Source organism: Rhipicephalus sanguineus, chromosome 3, assembly GCF_013339695.2.
Source record: "Rhipicephalus sanguineus isolate Rsan-2018 chromosome 3, BIME_Rsan_1.4, whole genome shotgun sequence".
Lineage (NCBI taxonomy): Eukaryota > Metazoa > Arthropoda > Arachnida > Ixodida > Ixodidae > Rhipicephalus > Rhipicephalus sanguineus.
In genome coordinates, this window is record NC_051178.1 from 79,532,231 (window position 1) to 79,540,385 (window position 8,155).

Consider the following 8,155-nt stretch of genomic DNA (forward strand, 5'->3'; position numbering starts at 1 on the left):
CACAAGGGGAAAAAAACGGTTTGGCCGCAAAGCGCACGTTTTTAAGGGCGAGTCCATATACAACGACCTACTGATTATACGACCACTTTTCGCGACACTTTCGAGTTCGTTATAAGCGGGTTCGACTGTAACCATTATTGCCCTTTACTGCAATGTATGCCCAATACGGTGCAAAGAAAAAGATGGAGGGGTGAGACGGCTGAAAGTGAATTGAGAGCAGCTTTTGGAGCAGAACAACTTTGCTTTGAAGCAGTCAGCGGCATTTATTATTGCTACATGCATATTGCTAGTTTTGGAACGTGTGCATGGGCGCCCAATGAAAAATACGACGAGCTGTCTCCGCTTGAGCTCGGAACTGGACCGATCAGCGCTGCAACCGTTGTTTTAAATATATTATGCTTATAGTTTACAGAAGAGGCGTTTCGCCATTCACGTAACCACATGTCATCTTAGGAGCTTGAAAAAACAGATCTGTAGCAACTTGGGGGGAGGGGGACAAGTACATAGTTTAATCGGTTTAGAATACACATAACATTGAAACAGCCTTTGGAGAAAGCTTTTTTTAACCGACTATCGCCAGGTATGAACTACACTACGTTTTTACATACCACGTGACCCTACATAGCCCAAGTAACAAATGACAAATGAAATAATTGAGAAAAGGTTCTGAAAACTAAGTTCACTTCCTAAACATGTAAAACACAAAAATGAAAAAGCATCACAGTTTAAAAAAAATAAAAAAATTGTGGTTGCACAAGAATTGTAGTCACATAGCAGTAGGCCTTTGGATGCAGTAGGCCAGTAGGATGAGCTATATAATTTATCAGATTACTGCTTTGGCTTCATTGTAGGTCTGCTTATTTAGCTGTTCAAGCTTCCCCAGAGCTTCTTGTAGGTCAGTGTTAGTCTGTCAGGAGAACATCACCATAAGCGCCTCCAGCTATCTGCTCGGCCGTGTGTTGGCGTAGCATCAATGCACTGCACGCTTTTAACAGGAGACAACAGAAGCGCGACTATCTCGTCAAATGTGCGTGTATGGTATTGCAAGCGTTGCACAGTTTTAAGTGTACTGCACGCTTTGATTAGGGGACAACACAAACACGCTTCGCATTAGTCCACTGCCACCTCCTCATCCAAAACCATTAGAGCATTCCGGAGACGCTTCGCATGCAGGAAGCTGGTTGTCGCCGTGTTGATGCACCAAGGTACTCGCCTCACCCGTGCACGGTATGGTGCGTGACAGTACGAACATTCCCACAGCAAACTTGCACGCACAACAGAGGAACACGCCACGCACAACGAAGAACCTGAGGGTCAACCCCGCTACGCATTCCACTTGATAGTTTTCACTAAGCGACAGTAGCGCCAGAACACACAGCCTAGCGAGTAGAGGCAGCACGCTCGGGGCACGGCAGCACATTTCTGGGGGGTCACGCATATTTCCAACAGCCCAGAGGAGATTATGGCGGCATCATGGGAGCCTTCATAGAGAGGTGCATGGAAGAAACACGCTTGGGTTCGTCTATGTGTTTTACGGACGTTTAATTTTCTTGGTGTCCTGGCGTTGCTAGGTGCTGCTTGGAAAATCATGTGGTCAGCTCAGCCTTTTTTCCCCACTGAAGCTGATCGTGGCATCAAAATTCTTGCTTTTGAGGCTGTTTTGGAGTAGTCCAGTGCCATTTCTGCACTTTTTATGCTGTTGGGGCAGCTTGGCGTAGGAAAACTGAATCTTATTAAAATGAGCAATATGCACAGCTGTCTCAACCCTGAAGATGCATTGCAGCCTGCGGTAATGCTATACAGTCAGGTAATGCTATACAGCCAAAGAATATTTGGCATATTTAGCACATCTGTCATCGAGACGCTTCTGCGCATATGAAAAAAAAAAAAAAAGGCTTCAAGACATGGTAGCAGGAGTTCTTATAATTTATTTTTATTCGTCTGATCTTGTCATCAGATAGCAAAACCTCGTTAATATGCACCTGCCAGGAATGCGCATACCTACGCACTAAACAATAGTACGCATTACACCCCCAAGTACTAATTTACATCTCTTGACGTGCGCTATTGCCACCAACAAAGAAATAAATACAGTGGCACAGCAGATATTGCCTGAAGTACCCCCCACAAAGCACTTTTTTTTCTTCTTTGCCAAGGTGCAGAAACGATTTCGGCAATCTTGCACGACTATCCAATAGTGCACGGTGGCGACGGCAAGGAGCGTTCCGGAACTATTACAGGGTCCGGGATACGCAGTGACTGGCATAGTGACAGAACGGACAGTATCGGCTTTCCGTGATACATGTGTATGCGTCTGTAGGGTGTTGATCTGCTACTTAGCAAAAACTGACAGTTTCATGAATGCAGCATGGCTGGAGGAGGCCGATCATCTCCTGGCTAGTTGCGTGCAGCGTGTCACCTACTCATGCTCATGCCGTTAATGTCGGGCGCTTGCTTTACAGTATCTGCCATGGTGCCGTGGGAATGTTCTTCGTAACGTGCACACACGCAGCGAGCAGTTTGTTGGGTTAACGCAGCGATGGCAAGGTTCTGCAAAGGATGTACTCTCCGCGATGCTCAAGTGGTCGTGGCAGCAGACAGAGGCATTTGGGTTGTCGCCTAATAAAAGCGTGCAGTATGGTTACAACGTTACAACAGTACTATGCTTGCTGTACCGTACACGTGCGCTTAGCATGATAGCGTCAATGCAGCGAGGTTTCTTTGGGAGCACGTGGAATTTTTTTTCATGCACCAATGTCTCTCCATTGTTTTTTTTTCTTTCCAAAGCAGCGCGTCGGCTTTCGCTTGCGCATCCGAGCGCGTACGCGCGGTGAGGCTGGTTTTGGTTTTGTCCTTCGCGCCCGCAAAGCTGATGGCTGTCTGGTTTCTAATCTCTCAAAGGGTGACCACTTGTGACTCTCTCGTTTATTGCTCCCTGAGGCACGATTACATCTGTTTCCATGCAGCGCTAAGTTACACAAACGATGGTTGCATTTCCTGTTTTGGGACTTGGAAAAACTAACTCCATCTCGTTGGCGATTAAGACGAGGATTATTTTATAAGTTTTATTCATAAAAATCGTATAAGTGTTTTTTTTTATTTGCTGATGTTGCTTATGAATAAACCATGAGTATGGTAACAACAAAAAATTATTTTTTGTCACTTACTGACGCAAAAAATTTAGACAATTTGTTTTCTAAATAGAATCGCTGAAGAGTTTATTCAGGAATAAAAAATTAAATTTTGGGAGTGCATTTCGCAAAAATTCGACTCTCAGAGGGTTGAAACATCTGGTTCAAAAATAAATGTAATATCTCTGTGGGATTTCGAGGGGAACATTTGCTTTGTACACACAGTTTTCTAATAACAAGGTTTCACTGTATAAAAGCCAACCTTCATGCACACACACTCATCTCTACGGCATCAAGCAAATATCTTTAAGATCCCACATTCTTTTTATGGGAAAAATTTCATGATAAATGTGCCTCCTGGCTCTCATGCCTAAATGTCACAGGAGGGGCTCAAAAGAAGGTTACAGCTACACAACCTGCAGAGGGTGGAAAGGCCTGTCACAGCTGTTCATAAAAAAAAAAACCCGAAGTGCGAACACCTGTGTGTTAACCTACATGCTCCTTCCATCCACATAAGTGCCAAGTGGAGGGTGGACAACATCTGAAGTAGGCTTACCGTCACCAATGTCTGGCAGCTCAGAGCCAGTCATATCCCAGCACTGGATTCGGTGGGTCAGGTTTGGGCCAGTCATACACACCTGGGTCAGGGGGTGAAAAAAAACAATGTGTTCATTAGTTTCCACTGGTATAAGTGACAGCTAATCATCAGCGTATTTAGCATTCTGAACTGAATTTTAAGCATTACACATAATCGAGCTGTCACACAATAAAATAGAGTAGGCTCTCGATAATTCACATTCGAGTGGACCCCAGCATTTTGTCTAAATCATCAGATGTTCTCATGAATATGACTCTGGGCTACATACCAACTTGTGTTGAAATGTTTACTGTTTCTTAGGGCCGCAGTAACGTCAGAGACAGTGTGGACAAAGCCAGTAACGTTTCCAGACATCAACTATCATACTCGTACTCGTATTATATAGAGCATGCATCCGTGCGTAAAAGGCACAAAATGTGCTGTGTCCCGTGACATCTGCTAGCCCGTTTTCAAATGTTATACGCTTTTCTGTGTGACACTAGCGTATTGCAGCGAAAGTGACTTAACGTCTTTTCTACCGAAAAAAAAATATAGGCACGAAACACAGACGCAGTTTACAATTTCTATTTCAGATGGTTCCACAACAGCAAAGGAAAGCGACAATAATTGCATTTTCAAAGAGTAAAATGGGTGTTAACAAACAGTTACATTAGTTACAAAAATGGCTCAAGCACCCACAATACATGCAAATTCTGACTTCCAGTGATTTAATGTATCTGGTTAATTCCCAAGGACCAATAGCAAACTTTTCTTCGCACTGCTTTATAAGAAGTCAGTGAGTGAGCAAAACTTCATTTAAACACCAAGGTATTTCGGTGGACGGCTTTGTGGTCAGGCAGCCATGAGCCCCTGGGCAGCATCTTCTGCTCTCTTGATAATTCTGGCCAGCAGGTCAGGGTCAGAGCTGCTCAGCACAGCCTCCCACTGCTCAGGTTTAGTATTTACTAGGAGTGTGCGAATATTTGAAATTTCGAATATTTTCGAATAGTGTTTGTTATTTGATTCGATTTGCACTGGATTTTACTATTCGAATAATTCGAACTTCCCAGAGACAAATACAGTCAACGTCCAATTGAAAGTGACCCCTCCAGATTTTCAATATGCTTCACCTCATTACACTCTCGTATTGCGGCAAAGCTGCCTTTCAAGCTCATTACAGTCGAGCTTAGCCAAGAGACAGTGTCCGATTGGAAGTGGTCCCTAGATTTTCAATATGCTTCACATCATCACACCTCCGATTGCGGCAAAGCTGCCTTTCAAGCTCTGCACGGCGCAAATGTATCAACTCAAGAAAACACTGGTTCCAACATGGGAGATGAAAGATGTGGCAGAGGTGGGGGCTCAATTAATGCAGTTTTGGACCTGAAATTTGGGCAGGAAGTCCGAAAAATCAGACACCGAAGCTTTTTACCATCCAAAATTTCAGATGTCCTTGTATACCAACGTCTGCGAGGAGATTTGACACTCCGGACTTGAAGGGAGCACACCCTGGTCTGCCACATCGTTGGGCTTCCCACAGAAGTTTGAAAGAGAGGAGAGGCTGAGGAAAATGGCATCTTCGCCTATCACGTGTAAAGTGTTGTCGCAACACTTTGGTTGCACCATATCCTGTACATAAATGCAATTCTGCCTCTACATTGCCTCATTCTTGATAACAACTATGACCACCCACCCACCAGTGCTTCATCAACCTAGCGAAAAGAAACACCTTTCATGTTGCTATCTCAAAGAATATGCTTAGGAATCCTCTCCAACTTTTTTTTTCTGCATTTTGCTTCGAAGTATTAGAAAAATATCAGAGAAATATTAGAAAAATATTTGATTCAATTCGCACTCACACTTCGATATTCGAATTTTGCTTTGCACCCCAAATTTTGCTATTCGCACAGCTCTAGTATTTACCTCCCGCTTTTTTAGGTCTACTGCTGTGCACGACCACATGCTAAATAAATCTGCTTTTTGCTTGCACGCTTGCATGTATTTGGATATTGGCCTGGGTAGCAGTAACCTGTGCCCTCGTAGTTAGCAGATGCAACGCTGCGCGGCTAACCATTACGCCGGTGCAATGACTTGATTGAACTGGTGGTATTGTGAGCACAATACTCACTGAGCGTGTGGTCGGAAGCCTCCCTCGTAGAGGAGCGAAAAGTATGCTGCCGAGGGAGGGGGACCCAGCCAGAGGGAATCCAGGGGGGGCACCCGAGCAGAGGGACCCCCCCACAAAATCACCGGCAGTGGTGGAGACCGTTGGCCTCGAGGCACGGGGGCTGTGGGACGCACAGGTGGCGGTGACGATTGTGGCGACACGTGCACCTACACACAAGATCAAGGTAAAACAAGATGGTCACGCTGTGTAATGGACAAAACAATAGTTATAGATGAGGCAACCTAAAGTTTGCACGCATGACGCCAGCGCCAGATGCTCCCCTGGTGGGTCGCTGAAAACGTCGAAGGTCGTCAGCTCGCCCGTAGAAGTGACTGCACGTTGCTGCGCGCGCGTTTTCAGCGGAGCACGTGCTGCGGGTGATTGCGTTTCCAAGTTGCAAAGAAAGCCACGTCATTCCACAAGTCAGTACGCACCGTTCTTATGCCGCGCAGTGCCCCATCAGCCTTGAGAAGATTAAAAGCAGTGATTGAACTGTGAAACTGCATATCCAAGGGAAATACACAGGCAAAACAAGCGCCTAGCTGTACGCATATTCAAATCATCATTTATTTCGCGCGCCTTATTTATTTTGCGCGCCAGTGGTCCTTAAGCATAGAGCAATAGAGTTTAGTCGACTCCTCCTATATCAACGCGACCATTCAGTACCTTCAGGGAAGAGCACACTAGAACATCAGCTTATGTGAAAACCCGTTGTGGTACTGCGCATACCGTGAAATATTTAACACAGTGATGGTGATTGCGTATCTGCAATGGTGCTCTCCGATAATCTTACTTGCGGCCTGTGAGTATGTGAGGCAGCAGCGTGACAGAACGGGGTCTGTATTGTACATTCATCACATAAATGCACTAATGGTGATTGTATTTTTTATCATTAATACTCGATTAGTTTTATTCTGAGAACCTTTGAAAGTCATTGTATCATTTGTTGTACGCACTTCTCACCAATACAAAGACCATTTCTGATCGTTTTATGTGTGTCGTTCATCCACCATATGATGACAACATTTCTGTACCTTGCAAATTGGGCGCTCAGCTACTTAACTTTTCCTTTTTATTTCGAACGTGTAGGAGGCCATATCGGTGCAACGGATATTGCAGCACTCCGTTCTTTCTCGACATGGACTACTGTGTACAAAGCCTTGTCATTCGTTAAAAAAAATCTCACCCATGTTTTCTGAGGCAAAGTAGCACAAATGTCCCATTCGCTGAAGTGCTGCTAGCCGAAACAGTGTGTGTGTGGGGGTGCGTGCATGCGTGTGTACCGGGTACGCATCTTCATTTCCACAAATTTTAGCAATGCGGCTTTGATGCTGCTCTGATCGCAGGACTAGGAAACAGCCCACCTCAAACTTGGGGCAAAATGCGCAAAAACAGAACAGTGAAGCTAGCAAACGCGAGTGCACATTATTTGTTTCGCCCTAGTGCATTGGTAAACAACTTGATGAGGGCTAGTTGGTTCATAATAGAGCAGATAATAAAACACACGACGATCAAGGACAACAAAGGAAAAAGCGTTGGTCCTACTGTCTTCGCTCCCTTGTTGTCCTTGTTCTCGTCGTGGTGTTTCATCCTCTGCCCTTGCGCTGTTCACCCCAAAAATCATTTACCAAGGAGCCCAGCTTAAGATCAATTTTCGGGGAAACACGCCCGTTTTGGGTGGTTTTCATGCCAAACTCGGGTTGGCATGAATTAGTCCATGCTGGCTGTGTCATTTATAAACGCTTCTTTCGTATGCACGCACGTTTTGAAGCAGGGTGAATAATTTCACATTTTTTTTGCATTTATTTTCATATCGAGGTTGCAGAAGTTCACGTCATAAATGCTCGGCGCAATCATGATGCCATTTTTTTTTACCATTCTAAAAGCATGGCGCACTAATTTATTTTCAACCTTTCATTTTCTCGAACATCTGGGCATTACCGTCACCAAAAGGTTGGCTTTCTCGGCCAGTCTCTTGACAAACGTGCTCTACACCATCTCCACCGACCCCGCGAGACAACAACCTGGACCTGCAGTTAAATATAACGCAAGAGCAAGCGCAGCGCGAGGCTAGTGCGCAAGCACGCTCACATGAGCACCATGAGCAAGAGCACGCGCACTGCTGCTCAGCACAGCGCGAGAGGAAAACGTGTGCACAAGCGCATGGGAGACAGCACACGTTTCGAGAGCAGAAAACGAGAGGGGGAGAGAGAGAAAGCATGCGCGCGCGTGCGGCGAGACAGAACGCACACAGCCGCAATGTAAACAACCCCGTTGGCG